At 33.0% G+C, this 25,037-nt stretch overlaps 1 long non-coding RNA gene across 1 annotated transcript in view; it reads right to left on the bottom strand.

The window, feature by feature from the left end:
* Window positions 1-14,960, bottom strand: part of LOC102165359 — a 55,584-nt gene extending 40,624 nt beyond the window's left edge. The window contains exon 1 of the long non-coding RNA XR_305026.3: window positions 13,990-14,960. This is a non-coding gene — a long non-coding RNA (uncharacterized LOC102165359). The remainder of the gene's footprint in view (window positions 1-13,989) is intronic.

The raw sequence follows: 25,037 nt of genomic DNA, 5'->3' as shown, positions 1-25,037 counted from the left end.
GGGAGCTGCCAGTCAGCCACTGGTGTGAGCTTGGGGACTGCAGAAATCCTGTGGGGTCAGCAGGGGAGCTTACAGGGGTGCAGAGGGAGCAGAGGCCACAGATCAGCTGGGGCACAGGCAAGCTGCATGAGGGCTGGCAGAGGGGAGCAAGGCACTGCTGTGGGTGTCAGGATCCCATACAAGAATCCCATTTCCTCAGTCTGGGCATTGACTTCCCTTCCTCTAAGTCTGGGAGGGCAGGAAATAAAACTGAAGGAAGATTTAGGCTCTTCTGCTTAGTGTCCGCACATGCCCTCGGGACCTGTGTCATGTTCTTGCATACATAAAAAGCTCATCTCTGGTTAGTGTTCATGAAGACATCATCATTGCAATCTTCACAGCTTTAAGATTCTTTAAAAGCTATTTTACTGATCATTTCCCGTAGTTTGCAGTAGGAAAGGTGAACCAATTCAACCTTCAACTGCTATTACTAAGAATTAGTATAAGTGGAAATTTGACTATTTACCTATGACATACATTCACATCTGCAGAAAATCCCTTTATGCCTTTGACAAACATTTCTCACCATTTTAGTCAGAGCACAATATCAACCATGAAATGGTATCTCTCATTAGGATAACTTAATCACACCATACCTTGAAAAAAAAATCTATATACAATGGGTCTTCCATATCCCTGGGTTTTGTGCCTGAGGATTCTACATCCTCAAATTCAATCAACCAAGGATTAAAAATACTAAGAAAAAAAAAGTCCAGAAAGTTTCAAAAACCAAATTTGAAATTCTTGGTGCACCAGCAACAATTTAAATCCCATTAACATCATATTAGGTAGTATAAGTAATCAATCTAAAGATGATTTAAAGTATATGGGAGGATGTGCTTAGTTAGAGTATAGGCAAGTAATATGCCATTTTATATAAGGGACTTGAGTATCTGTGGATTTTGGTACTGTGTGGGCTGAGGGGTCTGGGAACCAACCCTCAGAGAATAATGAGGGAGAGTTTTGTCTGGTCTCTCAAATCTCTCTCTGGCCATTGGAAATACTAAAATGACATGATTTTTGTCTTGTCTCCAACAGCTCTCCTTGGTCAAGAATTCCCTTTGTTTATGAAAATAGTGAGCCCCTCTATTATTTCTTCTCTCTGCTGAATGAAATAATCAGTAAGGACAATTAAGAAATCACTTGTTTAAATGGAACTGGAAATCTAGAAATGCTCTCTTCATATGATTTAACTTTTCATCTCACCTTTTTCAGACTATGGACGTGAGATTTTGATCTTGATCTTGGCTTTGAAATTTAATTCTATTCTAGTTCTCCAAATTTACTTCTTGTTGAAAAACCCAGATGTTGGATCTCATGCTTCCTACTTTGTGTTAACTTTACATATCTAATTGATCAATCTAGTCATAATATGCCAAGAAGTAAATTTAAATTTTTTCCATAATGTCATCCAGATTGCTAACTTTAATTAAACTTACAATTTATTTAATTTAAAATTAGTTTATTTACTTTTTTAGTGTCACCTTCATTGTTAATTTTCAGCATCCATCTTTGTATGGTAAAAAAGTTCCATCCTAGAGCAAAACGGCCTCACTTCCACTCCTACTTCCAATATATAAAAACTTTGATTCCAGCAAGTTACTTAACATTTGCTGTGCCTTTAATTCCTCATTTAAGAGAATGACATTAATACTACCTCATAATGTTATTTCAGAATTAAATACTTAATCCTTACAAACTGAAGGGAATACAGAAAGCTGTGAAAGCTCTTTCTATGATTGTAATTTTAGTGTAAATTTTTATTATATATTGAACAATTATACAAAAGATTATCCTTCTGTGAATCTGTGTTCCCCATTGATTACACTGGTAATTATATTCAAATTATAGTTAAAAAGGCATATTCCATATTTTCTTCAAAATACCTTGGTAAACAATAAGATCTCCTATTTAATAGTATGTTATTAAATATGATTGAATAATTTCAGTCCAATCAAGTAAAAACTACTAGATTTCCACTAGATTTCCCTTATTTTAGAACATATATCAATTTATTAATTACCTTGTATATTTTTCTAGATATTAATCTTGACAAAAATCTTTAAAAATCTAGATTCACTTTACCTAATGGGCAATTTTCTGCCAATGAGTAATATGGGATTTGATTTCAAAGCCATCAATTGCCACTATTTTAGTCAGGCACTCTCCACATTTAATCTTGATATTTTAAAATAATATAACTTGCAAGACAATAAAAAATAAGGGTGGGAATACAGATAAAAAGTATCTGCATTTAGGATATGGTCAAAAGCTAAGGCCCAGGCAGGAAGAATGAATGAGTTCCCCAAGTTCACTAAGCAGGATGGGTCTCTGCATATGGGTTCTTGGCCGAGTCAGCTTTGGTGACCAGGTTGACAAAGCTCATGCCACAGAAACAAATGTGGTCATATGTATATTGTAATTCTGTAGGTACAAAACCATAGTGAAAGTTGTATTTTTTTGCCAAAAAAAAAACCTCTTAAAAATGGGTTTAAACTAAAATTATATTCAGAATTTTTTTTCAAAAACAATCACTATCTGAAAAAAAATCACTGCTTATTAAATTCAGCTAAAACATTATTATAGGATTTTTACTGTGCTATTTTAAAAGAAGCTTTAGAAATTTAATAAACAGAATGTGAAACAATAAAAAGAAATTTATCATTTGTCGATGGTACTATGCCTTTAAATTATACAACAAACTGCAGACTGACAGTTTTAGAATTTAATAACTGCTGTACAAAACATAAAAGAAAATCATCAATTATTATTCTCCTTAGTAAACAATAGGATCTTGGAGTTTGCAAGTACATAATCCACTAGCAACTGTTGGTATCTTGATATAATATAAAAATTATTATGAATAAATTTTGTTATGGTCAATTTTCAAAAGTTAGAATAATCAAGCATTTAAAATTAAATTCATATTACATGTTTTTAAATTTTTCATTGGGCACAAATGAACCTTTCCACAGAAAAGAAAATCATGGACTTGGAGAATAGACTTGGGCTTGCCAAGGGGGAGGGGGAGGGAGTGGGATGGATGGGGAGCTTGGGGTTAATAGATGCAAACTATTGCCTTTGGAATGGATTAGCAATGAGATCCTGCTGTGTACCACTGGGAACTATGTCTAGTCACTTATGATGGAGCATGATAATGTGAGAAAAAAGAATGTATACATGTATGTGTAAATGGATCACCTTGCTGTACAGTCAGAAAAAAACTGTCTTGGGGAAATAACAATTAAAAAATAAATAAAAGATAATGAAAAAAAAGAATAACTATTTTAAGATGGATTAAAAAATAAATTTCTCCGTAGGGTTAAAATTTGTAGTAAATACTGATAATTCACATTAAAGCAGATTACTTAAAACATTTTGAAATGGGGAACACAGATTGCATTAATTAAAGAATACATATGTAATAGCACAACCATCAAAAACATCCAGATTCCTGGAAAAACCTTCACTTATTAAAAATAGTTACAGAGTATTGGAACATATTTTTGAAATATCAAACCATTTAAGAGAGTTAATAGCAATTTTAACTATTCCGAAGATAACTCAAAGTTGTGTTAGGGAATTCAGGTAAGTATTTTAATGTATCAAACAGAAAAGGTACCACTTACTGTTAAAAAGTAACTGAAACAGTTTTATAACATTATGAAAAAGAGTAATTTTTATAGACTTATTACCTAAAGAAAAGCAACTTTCTATATAAAGTTACTTAACAACAGAAATGAATTTCGAAAGAAATTCTACATCAATAGAATTTTCAGATCATCCTATCATTACTGTCCTGCCAAAAAAACCAGAGCTTGTTAATCATGGCACTTGGTTTGCACATCACCTTGTTTAAGTCGGAAACAAGTAATAGATTTCTATCTATAAATAGAGAAAATCAATATTAAAAAATCATCCACATTCTTTTATATCATTACATTTTTTGGTGGTGTCAATGAATCAGAAAGAGTAAAATTTTATCAATTATTATAGTAAAACTGTCTTTCATTCAATAGCTAGATGCATATGATGCAACTCCCCTAACAGTTCATTTAGAATAACCATGTCAAATTTACATATAAATATGCCTTTATATCATACTCAAGGCCACTTATATTTAATTATGTAAACTATGCAAAGACTAACCTACGTGAAGTATATTAACTATTAGGTGTATGGATAATTTAGAAAAAATTGCCATTATAGTGAAGTTTATCATATGCCTTTTCCCAATTAAAACTACACTATTTTATTTGAAATGTATACATGCAGTACTGTAACCTAGATCAAACTAAAAAACTAATAATCAGAACAGTCTGTAGCTTTCAGTTAATTTAGTATAGAAAATGTCACTTTAAAGGTTTATTAATGGAGGCCATCACATTTAACAACATATTTGCATGTCTGTGTGTGTGTGTGTGCATGTGTGTATACATCCATTGTAACTTAGAAAGCATAGCTCAAATAAGAAAGGAAGTTATAATAAGAAATCTTATTATAATTAAAGTAATAAGAATACAGACATGGATACGAATATTGAGGAAAAGCAGAGGAAATTTTTTCATCTTCTTGATTTTTATATTTTTGGAATAATTATATAAAATTAAATAATTCAACAAGGTACCTGAAAATTGAAATACCATTTTTCTTCTTTGACTAATGGAAATCATTTAAAAATGAAATCAGATTTGAGTGTGTAATTTATTCATGTACTTTTATTTCATAAACTGCCCAAGGAAATAAAATAACATATACTTTAGCCAAATTTTTATCCTCTGTTTTAGGTAAAAATAATAATAATAAGAAGAACCCAATGAATTTAATTACTTTAGCCTACACCTGTTTTTCAGTTTCTCACAGCTGATTCACCTTATTTTGTATTACTTCTTATACCACCACATTCTTATTTCTTTTCCTTTGTAAAGAAGCAGTTTGGTCAGCACTGTTGTCAAAGAGCAGAAAGAGAAATTAGGGAAGCAATCCCGTTTACAACTGCATCCAAAAGAATAAAATACCTAGGAGTAAACCTACCTAAAGAGACAAAAGACCTGTACTCTGAAAACTATAAGACACTGATGACAGAAATCAAAGATGACACAAATAGATGGAAAGATATACCATGCTCACATATTGGAAGAGTTAATATTATCAAAATGATTATAATATCCAAGGCAATCTACAGATTCAATGCAATCCCTAGCAAATTAACAAGGACATTTTCACAGAACTCAAACAAAATATTTTAAAGTTTGTTTGGAAGCACAAAAGACCCAGAATAGCCAAAGACATCCTGAAAAAGAAAAATGGAGCTGGAGGAATCAGGCTCCCTGACTTCAAACTATACCACAAAGCAACAATCATCAAAACAGCTTGGTACTGGCACAAAGACAGAAATATACATCAGTGGAACAGGATAGAAAGCCCAGAATTCAACCCACGCACCTACAGCCAACTCATCTATGACAAAGGAGGCAAGGATATTCAATGGAGAAAGGACAGCTTGTTCAATAAGTGGTGCTAGGAAAACTGGACAGCCACATGGAAAATAAATAAAGTCTATTAAAAATAACATGGAGTTCCCCTCATGGCTCAGTGGTTAACAAATCTGACTAGGAACCATGAGGTTGTGGGTTCGATCCCTGGCCTCGCTCAGTGGGTTAAGGATCCGGTGTTGCTGTGAGCTGTGGTGTAGATCACGGACGCGGCTCCAATCCTGCATTGTTGTGGCTGTGGCATAGGCCGGTGGCTGCAGCTCCGATTAGACCCCAGCCTGGGAACCTTCATATGCTGTGGGAGCGACCCTGGAAAAGGCAAAAAAGACAAAAAAAAAAAAAAAAAAAAAAAAACCAAACAAACAAACAAAAAAAAACCCATAGAAACTATTATTATTGTGATTTCATATCTTCATCAAAACTCATTTTAGAAATAAAGCAATTGTAGATGACTGGGGAGAGGATAAGATGATCAGACCGGAGAGTGAGGGTTTGAAATTTGTGTTGAGATTATGGAAATGAGCAAGAGCATCTTGACACATCTGTTTGTCAGGCTAACACATGTATAAACTGGATGGTATAAACTACTCTAGATGGTATAAACCTCTGGATGGTATAAACTACTCTGGATGGTATAAACCTCTGGATGGTATAAACTACTCTGAATTCAGCCAGAGCTAGACCCTCATTTTCATTTGATCTTCAGGGATGGAAGCCAGCAGGGTGTGAAGAGTGATTCTGGTGGCTGCCCAGCCAGTCAGGCCTGACAGCAGCTGGTATTTTGCTCTGCCCTAGCCTTGCTGTTTTGGTGAGGTGCTTTCCAAAAAAATATGAGGAGTCTCATTTAAGAATTTTGGACACTAAAAAACTACATTGTTTCTGAAGTGTTAGATGGGATATAAACTCCCATTTACTTGGTGTCACTTCTACCTATGTCAGATAAAATGGATTTAAACTCACAAAAATTAAGGATAATGTACACAAAAAGCACCAAACCTGAAAGGATAAACAATTTCTACCTTATCCCTTTATTTTAAAGGAAATATATTAAAGGAAAATGTTGGGGACGAATATAAGGAAATACTCTAGATCTTACTTTTATTTTTCAACTCCCAAAGCATTTGTTGGACAATGGTTAAATATATTTGAAAAATTAATATTGTTTATAATGATGGTCACAAAATACACCTCCCCTCATATTTTGGTATTTAAAATACTGCAAAGCATAAAATGTTTCAAAACATAATATATAGTTCTCTGTGGTACAGAGGGTTAAGGATCTGATATCACTGCAGCAGCTTGGGTTGCTGCAGTGGCATGGGTTCAATTACTGACCTGGGAACTTCCATATGCCTTGGGCCTGGCCAAAAAAAAAAATTAACATAATACATATGATTAATGTATAAAAATGGCATTAAAATTCTCCAGACTGAATATCTGTTCTACATTTAATTCATGTTTTAATATTCTTTGTTTATTGATTTCCAGAATAGAATTTTTTCCTGAATCACTGAAATCCTTTTGCTATTATGCTTTAGTCTTAAAAAAAAAAAAAGATCAAAGTAAAGTGACCTTATTTCCAATAAATTGAGTATGGCTAACTTTTTTTTATAAATAGAAAAATGGTGATTATGTTTAATAGATAACTTCAAATGCAGTTTTTTTTCCTTTAAAATAACTAGTGTTTTTATTACAGTGTTAATCAGTTTTCTATAACTCTCTTGGTATTCATTTTTGTTTTTAAATTAGTATCTTTAAATCTAGCTTTACATAATATAAATTCATAATGTCATGTTCTTTTTTTTGAATAATGATGAAATATTTTACATTACTAACATCTTCTGTTTATTGAGTTTGAGTATTAGGATGATATACTAGAGAATGGATCACTGGGTCTAGCAGAGTGACAAAATGGAAGAAGCAGAAATAAAAATCAAATCTCCTAGGTTTTTTTTTTCTCTTTTTATTCCTGAAATAATAGTTTCATCTTTGGCCTCTGACCAGGAAGTATCTACTCCACTCTGTTCAAAGATGCCTAGTAATCCTTTATCAGGACACAAAATATGCCATTACACAATTAGAATAAAAGATCCAATAACAGTAAATTTAGGAACAATTAAACACAGAATCCTTGAGCCAGTAAGAAAGTGAACTATTCCTTTAGTGACTAGATAGGGCTAGAGTTCTACTTAGCACCTAAGTAGAGAAAATTCAGTCCAGGGAGGTGGCATAGATTTCAGGGAAGAGCTTAACTATGACTTTGTTTTCATTCCATAGTCCCATATAGTAAAACTGTTTCCTATGCCAGCAAAGATTTTTACAGAAAGGACAAAAACATTCATCTCAGTTTTCCCTACCTTTTGATCTAGTAGTCATGATACCACCATAAAAATGTGGAAATTTTGATCCCTTACCCTATTGTTAGCATCTTTGCATCAATTTGGTTTAACTTCTCTTTCAACGGCTTTTTCCTATGAGATATATCTCAAACTCTCATCACATTTAAATGTGATATCCTGACTCTCATACTTCCAAATCATTGTTTTCAGAATTGAATTGTTTTTATAAACTAATTAATTTATGCCTTTTTTGGGGCAGGCTTATGAATACCATTTATTCCATTCTGCCATCATCATTTTTGCTGATTATATATACATGCACACAAATATATCAGCCATTTTTGCTTATCTAAATTCTAAAAAACAGTATCACATTGTTGCTAGTCCTTTTGTTAGGTAGGATAGGATAGAGACTCTGACTGGAGTGATTCAAAACAGTCCATTTATCAATTATCAAAAACAGGTGGCCCGCAATCAAACAGTGAAGACACATGCAGGTACCAGAGGAATTCTGCTAAGAGCATCTCCCTATAAACTTTTTCCTACGCAAAAAAGTCATTCTCTCCCAGAACCAATTAGAGGATCCAAACGCGCCACCCCAATAGAGATCAAAACAACACTCAGCCCTTATGCACGCACGATGCAAGGGGGTAGGGACAGGAAATTAGTGGGCTTCAGGCAAGAGAACAGGGGTCCCCAAACTGGTCCATGATATAGGGATATAAGGAAGGACCCAGTTGCAGAGGGCATCAGTCCCTACCCAGGGCGGTCCACTCTCTCTAAGGTTGTAAATAAAACTTGCTGAACACTGCTACCTGACTCTTGATTGTGACCCCTGAAGCAACCAGCAGGAGCCTTTTTTGCTGGGGCAACAGACCCGAAGGACTCATTAAAAGAGCCCAGGTTAGAGCACCTCTACACTGAGGTGTCAGTTAGAGGGGAAATTCCTTCCCTTTGACTCAGAATGGCTCCCATCCTGAGCTGATTTCTTCTGCCTGGAGAGACCACTTGTCTCCAACTCTGTGCAGCAAGACCACTGGTCTCTCCCAGCTCTCGCTGCTGTAGCACCTCCGGCTGGAACAACCTCCAGTCATCCTTACATGATGAAGCCCACTGGTTACTATCACACTTTGCTTCTTGGCCTGTACTTCCAAATCCTTGAGGTTTGTAGGCAAGGGCTGAGAGAGACAGCACAGAGCAGACAAACCTGACACTTTCACTTGAAATAGCTTTTGTATGCCAAGGGAAAGTCTCCAATTTATTTACATTTAACTGGTAAATGCGCTCTTTATCGAACAGTTATTTGATGTCCAGAAAGCCTGTAAGGTTTTTTATTACATGAGACTTTCTAGCCATGATTTTCCTGGAAAGTTATATTTGTTAAAAAAAGAGAAATCCAAGTCTTGAAAGTTTTGACCTCGGTTTCAGGCATGGCGCTCATGTTGTTTTGATGAGCTCAAATAACAGTAATGTAGTTTCACGGTGAGAATCATTTTTGTGTATGTGTGTGCTTTTATTGTTTAAGTCACCGTGACAATAAATATAGAGGCAAAACATTAAAGAATCTTTAACAGTGTGAAAAGTTACTGGTATAGTAATATTTTTATAAATTCATACAATGAAAGAATTCTCAGGAAAGTTTAGGAAGGCAGCATCTACAGAATTTTAGCATCTACAAAATTTTACTGAAAATTTATTAAGGTACTATATTCAAATTCTTCACTATTTCTACTCTTGAAATATAAAAGTTTAAGTAGTTGAAATCTAGACATTGTAAATTACAAATAAATTTTAAAATTTGATTATGTTATTCATTCTGTTCTTATTCATGCAGAGGCAAGTATATAATTACTTTAGCAAATTTCCCCCTTATAACAGTACCTAAAAATTGTCTCATGGTGTTTCTCATTTGGAATAACTCACTTTATAATTCTTCAACAGTAAGAGCCAGAAATACTACAGCAATTATTATTTTATAAATGTCTATCTTAATTATAGCATTAATAATGATACTAATTTCTATATTTATTTGGCATGTAACATCTTCTGAGTCTTGAGCTAAATTTGTTAACTGTATTAACTTATTTGATCCTTACAACAATCCTATGAATGAAATACTATTATTATTTTCCTTTTACACATGTGAAAACCAATTCTCGGAAAATTTAAATTGATTACCCCAAATTTACAAGAAAATTTAGAATTGAGATGTAAATTCAGATAGTTTTTTTACTTCTGAACAAAAATTTATAAACATTACTCCTTCATCTTATGAAGAGCTATTTATTTTTTTTTTTTTATTTTCCCACTGTACAGCAAGGGGGTCAGGTTATCCTTACATGTATACATTACAATTACATTTTTTCCCCCACCCCTTGTTCTATGTCTAGATACTCATGCTGCAACAGAACGAAGAGCTATTATTTAATTCCTCATGCCTCTTTATTGTACTATATACTGATGTTTTAAATAGTGACATAAGGCTAAATGTCATGTTCAGGTCAGACATCATTCTTTTCTGACATTCATCCATCTTTCTGAGCTTGAATTTTTTTTAACCTTTGAAAAATAATATTTATCTTTCAATTATTTGAGAAGACATTGGATAATGTAATATATGAACTGTATGTACATATTGGTTAATAACATTAAGTAGTCAATTTATAAGACATGGAAGTCCAAGTTATATGAAATAAAGAAATAGCATGATGGGCAACAGTATATAAATTAATAAATACAAGAATTTGTTTTCTGACTTATTGCTTTTTACATTTCTTCACCCTTATTCCATAACCTCCCATGAATAACTAAGTAAAATCATTACTATTTGATAATGAATGACTAACATGGTGCCTCATCTCCCTGAATAACTAAGTGGATGCCTTCCTTCCCCTGCTCCACTTCTGATACTCTGAGGAACCGTATTTCCCCTGCCCACTACCAGCCATGAGCCAACCTTGTGTTATCCCAAATCATGTGGTTTTAGGACTTTATTTGTCACAAAGAAAAGGGAAAAGAAAAGAATCAAAGAAAGAATCTCTCTCTAGATACATTAAATAAATAAATAAGTTTGGGTATTGGACAGGAGCTGATACATATTGATTGACATTAAAGCATGCTTGACTGATAACAATATATTACAGCTTCTTGAAATACTTGCATTTTATCAGAAAAGAAAAACTTCTTAAAAAGAAATGAGTATCTAATATTGAATTTTATGAATCAGAAAATCAACAGAACTTTTTCTTCAACTAATATATTTCCTTTGAATGGACAGTTGTAAGATGCTGGGTATTTGTGACCTTCAGGTTTCCTGGACATAAAATCCTTAAGGCAGCCATATATTTTTCTTATGAAAAACATGATTCTGACTATAAGCCATCCATCGAGACTTAGGAGTTTGGTGAAAGAAGAATGACATACTTTTATAAAAGACAAAAATACAATTCCAAGCTACAAGAGTCTATAGGGTTCCAGATAGCTATCCTGACTTATGTGTATTGTTCTCAACAATTTACATGTACTAACTAAATTAATTTGTAGAACAATACTAGGAAATAGGTGATTTTCTCATTGTACAAGTGAGGAAACTGAGACATAGACGTTATTAAAATTGTTCTCTAGTTGTACATAACTAATGAGTGCTGAGCTGAATTCCCAATGCACCCTGCATTGGGTAACTACTATGCAACACTGCTTTATGGTTAAGTCAGCAAGTGTAGGTATTGTTTTGTGCTGGATAATAAACCTCTCTGATATCCCAGCAACTTTTTATATTAGTAAATCAAGTTCCAGAAACCTACAGGAATTGCCATTTATGGTAGTTTTTGTTATCAAACTTTAGAGTTTTCACCCTTGAATCATCAGAAGTGCACTTATCTGTGAGCAGAGAAAATAGATCTTCACTCTTATCTGTCCTTTTAAAGCAATAAATGTGATAAGATTTCTTTACACTAGGGCAGCTTGCTTATTTCTGACTTTCCTTATTTTTTTTACAAAATAAGTTAAAACTTGGCAGCTGTTTTCCCACTGACAATATAGCTAATTCTACTACTTTTCAGTAGAAATGTGTGTGAATAGCAGTGTGTCAACCTAAACAAACTCTTAAGACAATCCCTTTCCAGATGAAGCTCCTTGTTTAAATTCCTTTTAGACATGATTTTCCTCCAAGCATTTTGATTTTTGAGTAAATCAAATATTCTGAAATGAATCAATAAATATTCATCATACATTAAATATACAAGAGAAAGATAACTAATGTTTTCATTATATGCTATTTTCTTCACAACAATCTCAGGTTTATGTTAAATAATATTTTAGTAGAAAATATAAAGAATAGGAATAAATTTTAATTTTAATTTTATTATAATACTTTTCTTCCTTGTAGTATTCTAGAGAATTTTTTAACATCTCTATCTATTTTTATTGAATATAATGTCTTTCATCATGACCAAAGTGCATTTTAAGCCCCCACTTCTACATAGTTGTAAGCTGTTAAGTTTCAGTGTTTAAGAAAGTGTGATAATATCTCCTAAAAAGATAATACAGTTCTCTCTATAGTGCATCTCATCAGAGTGTCTCAGGCAATTAAAAATAAATGGAAAAATACTGTTCTCAGGGAAAATTTTTTCACAGTTAGAAACAGGTACATCCATTTCACAGTTGGAAATATTGGCACAGAATGAGACTAGATAAGTTCCTAAAAGTCCAGGCTTTGCTTAGAGTGGTCTATGCATTCTATAGACTTGTTCACGTCCTAATCACTAATTCTTCCTTTTCTGTATAATTTTCCATGAATTGATGTTTCTATGCTCCATTTTGCAGTATAATACACAGTTTAGGAATGTCAGTGAAGTATAGCACATTAAATTGAATCTTGGATAAAGATTGGAGAAAACAAATTTCTAGTGTTGCCTCTACTGTACTTTTAGCAATGTAACTCTAAAATCTTGATTTTAAATAATAACCAAGTTATTGATTTCCTTGCCATTGTCAAAGGGTTTTTAGGAAAACAAACAGAACAAAAAGAATACAGATTGAAACCACAATTATTACATATGTAATTCATGAAGATGAATATGATGACTAAAAGTAACAACAATGATGATAAAGAAAGTTATATATTTTATGATAACTGAAATTATTTCAAGAAGTAATCACTAAAATGTTTCTTAAAACTTATGGCTATTTTATTAAAAATTCAAAGAATTATTCTGTTTTGCCTTCAGTTAAATATATGATGATTCATTCTTCTTGAAAATCTGTACAATACCAGTAAAAATAATGGCACATTTAATTACATTCAAAATATGAAATAAAAATATTGTAATATGAATTGAGTTCTATTAGACACCTAACACCTGTAAGAATGGTTTCTTGATGAAAATATGAAAATGTGTTATTTATATACACATAACTTCTCATACTTCTATCCTCAGTTTTATATAATTTTCCACAAGCAGACTCAGAGTTACCTGGAGTGGAACCATCCATATAAATGCAGTACATGGCTACCAGTAATAGCAGCATGTATTCTAAGATCTTGGTATAGTTATCGCCAAGTACAATTTTCACAGCCTAACTATGGTGGACCTGTCTCTGTTCCAAAACCAGTTTGAAAATAAATTAAAGAAAGGAAAGAAGAGAGGTCAGTTTAGTCCATAAAACATAAGAGTAGCCAAATATCTAAATGCTCAATCATGAACAATATTAACACTTATTTCAGGAATAGTTAAGATGTTCTGTATAATTTTAGTCAGATTGTTTTTGTGTGAAAAAAAAGTAAGACTGGTAGAAATAATAAAATAATTCTCTTGTAGTATTCATCATTAATTTTTCTTTTACAAGTGTATACAGAGTGATATCAGAGATGTAAGAAATTCCAAAACCCAGCCCATACACAAAAGTTAAAAAAAAAAAAAAAAAGGCAAAACTGTCAGAATCAACATCTCTGAGCCCTGGAAACTAATCAGAATCAACATCATCATCAGAGCCCTGAAAATGAACCAAAATCTTGTTGGAAACTAATCAAAAACTTCCTCAGGAGAGAAAAACAAACAAACAAAAGAACATTGAATAGCATCAAGAACAGTGAGCTTTGTGGTATTTTAACTTACCCTAGATCCATGCTCTGCTTCTCAGTTCAGTGGTAGCCTTGAGGATAACATTCCATATTCCCAGAACTGGGGCATGAAAGAGAAGAATGAAACTCATTCACAACTGTCCTTAGTTGATACGTCTGGTGATTTCCTAGAAAACCCACTGAAAAGGCTTGTCTTTATTTCACTGAACTGAAACTCACCTTTTGTTAAATGTCCCTATCTAGGGACATCTGTTCAAAATGCTTAGAAGAACATGTTTTAGTCACTGTTTCTGTGGCAATGGTTAATTGTTGAGACAGATAATAAACTAGTCAGGAAGTTTGGATGGAAAGACTAGAGAATGGGATATTTTGGGGAGTAAGGGTTCTGAAAAGCTTTGACGTATTCCTTGGAAACTAGAAGGACATACACGTGCTCAGGATCATGCACATACTTAGGAAAGACCTAAAAGCCTTTAAATTCTCACATTCTCACAACCGGCTGACCTTGAGACTCTGCACAAGCAGAAAGGGAAGACCAAGGTAGAGTTATAAACTCTTGTCCAGATTTTAAAGATGAGCTCTAATACATACAGAACCTCTCTTCAACCCTCATACAGAACTGGGAGATTTTTTTTGGCTTAAAGCATTTGAGGAAGACTCAGTTCAATCAATGGATAAGCTAACAGAATAGGGACTTTGGTAACCACAATTTGAGAAAGAATACACACTTAGTAATATTAATTCAGAGGATTCATTAAACAAACAAGTAAACAACAAATACAGTAATCAGCAACAACAAACTATGCTGAGGAGGGAAAATGATTTATCGGAGACACAATATAAGACTCAAAATATCCAAAATTTGACAAAAAATTATCTGCCTCAAAAAATTACAAAGAATCAAGTGTTGTGGCCCTTACATAGCAAGAACAGTGATCAAATCAATTTGAGGAACCACAAACATTAGATTTACAGGACAAAGACTTTAAATCAGTTATTTTTAGTATGTTCAAAGAGCTAAAAAAAAAAAAAACCTTGTCAAAACTACTAATAGAGTGCATTAAAAAGTTGTCCCCTTAAATACAGAATATTGAGAGCAGAATTACAAAGAAAAATCAAACAGAAATAAAAAGCTGGAAAATGTGAATAAAATGAAAAATCCATTAGTCAAAATCAAAGTGATGAAAGCCAAAACAAGGAGGGAATCTTGAAAGCAACAAGAAAGAAATGGTTCCCCATATACTAAGGGACCTTAGTGTGGTAAGATCTGATTTCATTAAATTACATCCGATTTCTAATGAGAAATCATGAAGGCCAGAAGTCAATGGGATGACATATTCAAACTTCTCAAAGAAAAAAAAAATCTGCAAAACATACATTTGTAAAAAGTATCTTTCAGAAATGATGAAGGAATTAGACATTCTGAGATTAAAAACAAACAAAAAAACTGATACTTTTGTTGTCAGGCTTGCCTATGCCATAAAAAATGCTAAGTAACTAGGTAGTAACTTGAAACCACATGAAAAAATAAGAAACACTAGCAAAGGGAACTACATAGCCTGATACAATTTTTTATGAAATATTAAATTTTATTGCTGAATATATGATGATCAATTACAGAAAAATTAAGTGTGTATGAATTATGATCATACATTTTGTTTCTAGATTTCTCTTATAAGATCATATATGCTTAAAACACTAATTTGAAAGGTAACAATAAACGATAAAAATTCTCTTCACTGTAAAAAATGTTCTTTTTTTATTCTGTACTTAATTCTGGATCAAACTAGAGAAGGATATGGAGATTTTATTTGTACAAATAGACATATTAAATAATTATTTATTTTAGTCTGATATTCAAATGTATTGTGTCCTTTTATCTGGTAATCCCACAACTTCTTTGAATGATTAGTCTACAGCTAACAAAGTTCTTCTTTTCTCCATTATGTTAATCAGACTGAGTAGAAAATTCATAGAAGGATCCCATCTCCCAGTCATACCCTTGTAATATGAGAGAGAAAAATAGTGATTTGAATAAAACTTGAGTCTCGCTGTTGTCATTCCTTACTTTTAAGCCAAAGCAGCAGTGAAAACTTCTTAAAATTTTCTTTAGTCCACATGGTTTTCCAAAGAGTTATTTTTCTTTTAAATCTAAGCATTCTGTCAGTGTCAAAAACATTCTCCAGAGTCTTACATGTCAGGTAATTTGTGTGATCATAGGTAGTCTGTTTAGCAGGTAGTTTCTCCAATAATTTTTCATCTTCAAATATTCAGCTGAACCTGGGCTAAAATTACTTACTTGTAAGTACTCCTAGAATTCACCTTTCAGCTCAAAATCCCGTGGAAAACATTTCAGCTAAGCTTCCAGATGCCCATATGTAGATCTCTTTTTGTTGTTGTTGATGTTCAGGTTTACACACAGTTTTTTTTTTTTTATAATACATATATATAGATATATATATCTCCAATAATTTTGACATCATTTCTCTATGAAAAAAATAGCTTGTTTTAATGTAGAAACTTTCTTTTTTCCTCCCCCCCCTCTTTCCCTCCCTCTCTCCTTCCCTCCCTGTTTCTTTCTTTTCCTTCCTTCCCTCCTTCCTTCCTCCCTCCCTTTCTTTCTGTTTCTTTTCCTTTTTCTTTCTCTTTTTCTTTCTTGCTGTCTTCTCTCCCTCCTTCCCTCTTTTCTTTCTTTCTCTCTCTCTCTCTCTTTCTCTCTCTTTCTTTCTTTCTTCTTCCTTCCTTCCTTCCTTCCTTCCTTTCTTCCTTTCTCTTTCATTCCTCTCTGTCTCTCTTTTATAGCAAAGCCTCTCATTGGGTCAACCACAACATCTTACAGATTCTGATACATTTTCTTCATGATAAACTTTTGGTTTCCTGATATAAAGAAGAAAACTTTAAATAAATCTCACTGTTAGTTTTGGATAACCTGCTGCTCTAGAAAAAGTTTTCTAAATTTCCCAATATTTATAAATCATACAAATGCTACATTGACTCATCAACCTAAATAAAGGAGCTATTGTTTACTTTATTACTCAAAACCTCTTCAGCATAATGAGACATGTTATTGACACAAGGATTTATCATGCTGTTTGAGAGCAGAAACTTTTCATCTTGTCCTAGACTTTTGCTCACTATAATTTTATATTCCTTTATTGTCAGATTCTCGGTAACTGTGTGATTTATCTTTTTCTGTGTAATAAGTTCTGCCAACAAATGTGTTTCCTGAGCTGTTTCACTGAATGGGATATTCTTTAAACAATGAAGTTACAATTTTTGAGATGGCAAAAATAAAGAATTTTATTTAAAAATTATCAGTAATATTTGCTTGCCAAATGACTGTGATTTTTACATAAGTATGTTTTCAATTTTGCAAAATAGAAAAGGATAACTTAGATTATCAGTATGCATAAAATTCACTGATCATTAGCTTTCACTGTAAAGTTATATTTCTATATGTATTCTTTTTTGCTCTACAGAAATAATCCAGAAGACTGTAATCCTTCATCACTAATCTCATCAAATTATCTGGAAGCTTAGGTTTAGAATCTTCCCCTTTTAAAGTCTACCTTATCCTTAAAAACTGCAACATTGGACTGTCAGATGTCTTTGTAAAACACAAAGAAATAATAATCAAATATAAAACAACAGCATAAAACTGAGTAAATCACATACATATGACAGTTTTAGCCTATAATACATGTCTAACCTATAAAATCCATGCTTTTCAACATTTATTATAGCAAAGCACTGATTTTCTAGGACCACAGCAGATTTTGTTTGCTTTTGTAATCAGTTGGTGGTAAATAAGAGAGGTCAGGGAAGTAAATCCGGAGGTAGAGAATAATACCATCAACTGAATTATTCTCCCCTCTGTTCAAGACAGAGCATAACAAAAATCAACTAATGTCTCTTTCTCTGGCCACACCCCAAGAAATGACCCAATAAATGAACATGGTCCCTACTTACTATATATGGCCAAAGGACACTGAAAGACTTCCATCAAAATTGCTAACAAGCTTGCTTAGTCAAGTTCCATTTGGGCTAGCTCTAGCATTTTGCAGTATGTAAAACTCAAACAATCTTTATTTTTCGGTCATTATCTCTCACAAAATCTCTACATAAAACTCATGTGAGTTGCACAATGTCCCCAGTGAGAAATCCTACTTAAATAAAGTTTAAAAAAGGGCTGAATATATTAAAGTGAGCAGAAATCTTTCCATTATTCTGACCTATCTTTGCAGGTGTAGCCCATATCCTAATGTAGGAAGGGGAGGTCAGGCTCATTGAATATCTGAACCTGAATAGATTTCTCTAGGTCATGCCATTCACATAGCAATTGCTCATTGACCCTGAGTTTATAAAGTTTGTAGCTAAGCCCTTCAATTCTAGATTTCTCAAGGAATCTATTTATAAAATTCTATCCCATTCCTCTGGGCATCAATTTTATTTCTTTCAAAGATATAACTCCTAATAACATAAAAACTTAGTTATCTCGGTTATCTAAGGTCTAATAAATAATAACAACAACCTCTCTGCCCCTGTATACAACTATAGCTACTTTCCTAAGTTTTCTACTAGAAAAAAATCAAACAAAGCAAAGAAATACTTTATACTTTGTGAATATACTTGCTCAAGATCAGTTTTCAAATTCCAGTACTATCTGGCTTACATCCTGATTGCATCACTGACATTATTTCTTCAGGTCACTAATTATTTCCTTATTGTACAAAACAATCAACACTTCTCTACCCTCATCTTAATAAATTCCAATAATGCTAGAAATGATAGGCTATTTATTTTAAGCTAATTTTCTTGCTAATGCTAATTTATTCTATTTAGGGGTTATTCTTTAGCTCTCTTCTCTTCATGTCTCATTGTCCTCTCTCTTCCTAGAAATCTCTCCTTATCATGACCTGAATAGTATGTCAAAAGTCAGATATTTAAATGATGTGCTGGATTTTCTATAGCCAACTCAACAATCCTATCATTCTTTTATTTGGCTTCAAATGCTAGATCCCAGAATCATTTTCTATGTCTGATTTTGGGTTAGAGTTAGCCAGTGACAGAACCTCCTGCAAGTTTTAGTTTGTGGAAGTTAAGTAGAGGCCATTGGTACTTCGAAGGTGGCTGGAGCCCTCCTGTGCACTAGCAGGCTCACATGAACCATGAGATTGCCAAGGTAGACTGCTACAATCTCAGAAATTTTTGGTAACTGCAGAACCTTCTAGAAAGACCTTGGAAATACTCTCTTCATTACTTCAAGCTGAGATCTTTAGTGTCAAGTCCTCTGACCATGAGAAGCAATTTTAAAATACAATGAGGGAGTTCCCGTCGTGGCGCAGTGGTTAACGAATCCGACTAGGAACCATGAGGTTGCGGGTTCGGTCCCTGCCCCTTGCTCAGTGGGTTAATGATCCGGCGTTGCCGTGAGCTGTGGTGTAGGTTGCAGACGCGGCTCGGATCCCGCGTTGCTGTGGCTCTGGCGTAGGCCGGTGGCTATAGCTCCGATTCGACCCTAGCCTGGAACCTCCATATGCCGCGGAGCGGCCAAGAAATAGCAACAACAACAACAACAAAAGACAAAAGACAAAAAAATAAATAAATAAATAAATAAAAAAATAAAGAAAACTCAGCTCAGATCCCTTTAAAAAAAAAAATAAAAAAAAAAATAAAATAAAATAAAATACAATGAGGATGGTTAGCATATTGGAGCCAAAGCCATATTCTCTGCAAGAGTAACCCCTCTCCTTTGTAAAGTCATTCTAGTTCACCCTGAATTTCTGCTTTTCCATCACATCTCATTATGTATATTTCTACAAGTTTTATTGTTTCTAACTCTAAAATTGATCTTTCATCAGTCCAATTGCCTCCATCTTTACTCCAACTTAGCTGAAAATAACTCTAGCTAGACTAAATTCTTCCTCATTTCATCCTACCAGTTCTTAACCATATAAATAATGTTCTTCATAATTATACTACTTCTATACATTTATTAGTTTCTCTATTTCATCAGTAGTTTTACATAAAAACATGTATTATTATTGATTACATTGCATTTAATACCTTTCAGTGTAAGTAAATTTTCCATTCATTTCAACTCCTTCATCATGATATTTCTCTTAAAAGAAGTCATCTGCCTTAATTGTCTCCAAATTTACCTTATAGTCTCTTCTCTGATTTCCAAGCAAGTGTTCTTTCTCATAATTCCAGTGAAAATTCTCATACTAAACTCACTAATGCTCATGATTTATTTTCAATTTTAACTCATCCTTCAGTAACCTTAGTATGATTGAATTTCCATCTTCATCATTTCTTTTTATTCCATTTTCTCCCCAGAATAGCTTATTTTTCTCATGAATTAATATACCAGTTGTATACATATTAACTCCAGAATCTCTCTTTTTACCATAGATATTAACTACAGTACCTGACTCATAAGCCCAAGTGAAATCTCCATTTGGGTGTTTAAAAGGCATCTCAAACAACATTATATAAACAGAGCCATGGATTTTTATGCTAAATCTGCTTCTACTCAATTCTTCCTCATATCACAAAATGTTAGATTCATCCATCCAGCTACCAAGACTTGGAAACCATCCTTGTCATTTTCCTAAATAAATCATATCAGGTTAACCTGAATGATCTATTGACCCTACCATTTAAACATATCCCAAAATATAGACCCTCTCAGTACTGCCATTCTACAACCTTATTCCAAGCTCCTCTATTTACCAGGGCTATTTTATCCAGCTTCTAAAATATATACCCACCCCCAATCTCTCTTACAGTCTGATCTTTATCCATATCTATAAATCAGCCTGAAAATTATAGGCATAAAATTATACCGTATCATTCCTCTAACTAAAACTTTCTAATGCTTTTCCATTTCTGTGATATCAACTGAATAAAATAATTATATGAAGACTAGAGGAGAAAGCACTCTTTCAATGTCCCTTTCTTAAATGTGACAGTCATGTATTTTACGTGTCACTACTATCACTTCAATTATAACTATACAAGGATATAGGAAATATAGCCGACAATGAAGTGAATCAGCTTAGTCTGATATTGTGGTGATAAGAATAATGTTAGGCACAAGTACATGTAAAAGATATCTGTCAAGACTATCAAGTCTATAGGTCAAGCAACATGACCAGCAATTTAGCAGGGGAATGGCTTTGTGTCAAAGAGATTTCTAGCATTTCATGTGCTTCGATAAACAATGGGAAATACGTACAAAACTGCCCTTCTATAAATATTTTCAACCTGTAACAAGACAAATTATACTTCCACTTTTCTAGGAATACTCTGGTAAAATGGAAATATCCAAAACACTGTAATATTTTTAGTCACACTAACTTAACAAGGCCATGATGACAGAAAAGAAAAAAAAAATCAAGAACAAAGTGATGGGTTTGAAAAGGGTTGGTAACGCCTTTGACTGTGGCATTGCTGGAAGCAAAACTATGGGACAATACAAGTGGTCTCAGTATCTTTGAGAAAAATACAGGAAATGAGGAAGTAGGTGTATAAGGCCACCAAAATGAGCTTTGTAACTTCTCAAATCTGTAAAGAACCTACCTTGTCTGTCATTTTTTTTTTTTTTTTTTTGGTAATTAAATTCACTTTCTGTGTTCCTACTTGACATTGCTAAATCTGCTATTCCTTTTTAGGACTGATTTTTCTCAGAAGAGAATTGGAGATCCAACTATTTTAACTCAAGATACATGACATAACTTAAATTTTAGGACTCAAGCCAAGTTTGCAGGGGTACAATCCCATTAGAAAGTGTGTGTGTAGTCCAGTCCTGCCTCCACTGTGCATGGCTGAGGCTCTTACCACCTATGTCCCAATTCTGCCCTTTGGCCGGCAAACTATGAAAACATTAAAACAAGTCTATTTCTATTTCTATTATTTTTGTATCCTGAAAATGCATGCTTCAAGAATATTCTTTAGTTTTGTCTTGCTCATACCTTGCAATCCCAACTCATATTCCAATCTACATTCAAGCTGCAAATCAAGTCACATGCCAACAGAAATTGAGTACCTACTACGTTTCTATGGTGACAGAGATCCCTTACTTTTTCTTGCTCTTTCACCCAAGGAGTTTTGTAGCAAACAGAAGGTTGGCTCTGACACCAAATTCAGAGTAAGCTCTTATTTAAATGACCAGATTTCCTCATTTCACCTTTCAAAATGCATGCCTTATTCTATGTCTCAGTTTTCATGCATGTTTAAAGCTATCATGGAAAAATGACCCTGTTATAGTTTTTATGGTATTGTAACTCTCTAGTCTCAAACATTTTTAAAAATTATCTTATTAAAATAAAAAATGAAAAGTCATTTTATCCCTGCTATAGGGACAGGATTAGAATAAATTTTTGCATTGTTTTATAAACAGTAAAATGTTCTTTAAGGTTTTACCACTGCTACACATATGCTATATGATCAATGTAAAGCAAATAAATTAATCACTAATTGCAATAACATTAAGAAAAAGTTTTATGTGTGTATATACATATTAATTTACATATAGATGTACATATATACACACACACACATACATGTGTGGTTATGTCTATCTATATCTGTATAATCAATTCATAAATCATTATATATCTACATCTATTGATGACTTATCATTCTTGAGTTAGTATAAGGGTGACAAAACACAAACATACCACACACATACACACCCCAAAACAAAAATTAAGCCATGTCTGTTATACAGCACAAATAGAACTGGAAGATTAATTTTAAGGTATCAATTTTCCATGGCTAATTTCTAGGTTTCAATATGATACTCCAATTGAAGCATATGTGAATATCTATAGATTTAAAAACAGGTGAAGGACAGAGGAAACAGTTCTATAAATGTAAATAATTATTTGGTTTTTCTTTGAGGGAAGTAAGTATGGTTTTCTAAGGTATAAATGTCCTAGTTTGAAAAATAAAGAGAAAAAAGTAACCATTTTCTAATTTAGAAAGTGCTACCTTCTGTTTACATAATCATAAAACTATCAGTATTATGTCTTTTTTCTGAACTATGTTATATCTGTGGATGTTAACATCACAGGGTATTACATAATTTCTAGTGATCTGTAAACCCTATTTCTCTCTCTTTTTTTCAATAGAAAAGTCCATTAAATTCAGTGAATCATATGTCCTCATATAGGTTCAATTTCTACTGCCTGTAGATTTTAGAACAAGTCTTCATTATCCATGATACAAAGCAGAAATATAAGCCGAGTATTCCTTGAGCAAATTACAGCACTGAGATGTGTTTCTGTAACAATTTCTTTGTGTTTTTGAAAAGAACTAATATATTAGCATATTGATGAAAATTTTTGGATTAATACATTGCAGTTTCTAAGTAAATTTCACATTTTCTAGCTAGTGGATAGAGTCTAACACATTGAGAAAATATTAAATTCAGATTTTAATGATCTATGTTGTAATATACATGCTGCCTAGGCTCTAAAAACATCTTTGTTTTCTAATTAAATTACTGGCATTTGATTGTCAGTCAAAACCTTACTCAATTTAGCAAAATGTTTCCTTCCTTTAATCATAGTCTTTGATTAATATTTGGTATCTACATATCCTATATACAGAAACCTGTTCTTATTTACAAATTAAAAAAATAAATGATATAAATCATTAAAGATAAATAATAAATATTCTCCTACACTTGAGAAATCTCCATGCTAATGTAAGGGGCAAATCAGGATGCAAGTAATTTTAGCAACATGCAAGTGCTATAGAATGTTCAAAGAGGTAAGGGAGCATGAAGAGAAAAGTCCAAACTTTTTAAAGGCTTGAGAAAATTATAGTGATGAATGAATGGCTTCCCAGGCAGCATCAGTTCTTCCTCTTTTTTTATTCCTAGCATACCCAGATCACCTTTAGCAGTTATCGATTAATTGGTACATAGCATTGGTGAATTTTATGTGGTATTGTTTCACGTGGTTGGTGCTGATTTTTCCAATCAGAATTTTTGGCTAATCACTGATTAAGATTTTACCTCAAGAATACTGGACTTGAAAGTCAGATATAGGCAACCACATACATATTTTATGTGCATATATATATATGATATGATATAAATATTTGTGTTATGTTACATAACATAAATAATTATAATCTAACTATTGTATCTGGGGTGTTCTTATCATCCCTCTTTGCCTAGATATTTATTTTTTTCTTCATGACTAACCCCATCCATCACTTAATTATGGATGCTCTCTTGTCCTGCCCATGTCAACTATACCTCAAAATAATGCAGTCTCTTTCAGCACCATTTGCCTTTTTTTTCTTTGCATTTGTCACGAATGCAATTTTACATAAACTTGTGCTTATCTGACAGTCACTCACGCACCAAGATTACCACCTCTCAGTCCAGGAATGATTTTTTTATAAGAGTTTTACTGTATCACAGTAATGCAACACAGAACTATATAATAGGTGATATGTGATATGTAAATAAATATGGTCAGTACATTTAATTTCCTATAGGTAGTGCATATATGTTATTCTGTTGCTTTCATCTTTCCAGCTTCTAAATTTTGTGCAGGTAACAGTGTTCTTGAATCTTTTCTCAGTTTTGTAAAGATTGGGCCACTAACTACAAATATTTCTTTTTCAAACTAAGGCTACCATCTGTAGTATTCCAGATTATTCACTCATATTTTCTAATGAGAGAAGAACTTTGATTTTTCTGAGGAATGATCTTCATTATGCAAGAATATATGCATAAGTAGAACAGATTTTGAAACTTGCATATTTTGTAAATGTAGTTGCTCATTTGAAAATCCTAATGTGTCCATACAAAGCAATTTCTCCATATTGGCTCTCCAAGGGAGAATAAAATGATAGAAATATGGAACCACAGCATACAAACCCTGATTATATTAAGCTAGTCTCTTTCACTATTGAAGTGACAGGGTTATTTTTATCTGAAGAATTTCTGTATATTATGAAGAAACATTTGAGAAGGCCTAAAATGTATTCTAAAATATTTTCTAAACCTGATGGTTATACTTATAGTGAAACAAATCCATTTTTATCACTTTGAAAATA

This window comes from Sus scrofa, chromosome 8, assembly GCF_000003025.6.
Source record: "Sus scrofa isolate TJ Tabasco breed Duroc chromosome 8, Sscrofa11.1, whole genome shotgun sequence".
NCBI lineage: Eukaryota > Metazoa > Chordata > Mammalia > Artiodactyla > Suidae > Sus > Sus scrofa.
Note: the sequence above shows the minus strand (reverse complement) of the source record. Positions and strands in the feature narration are given on the sequence as shown.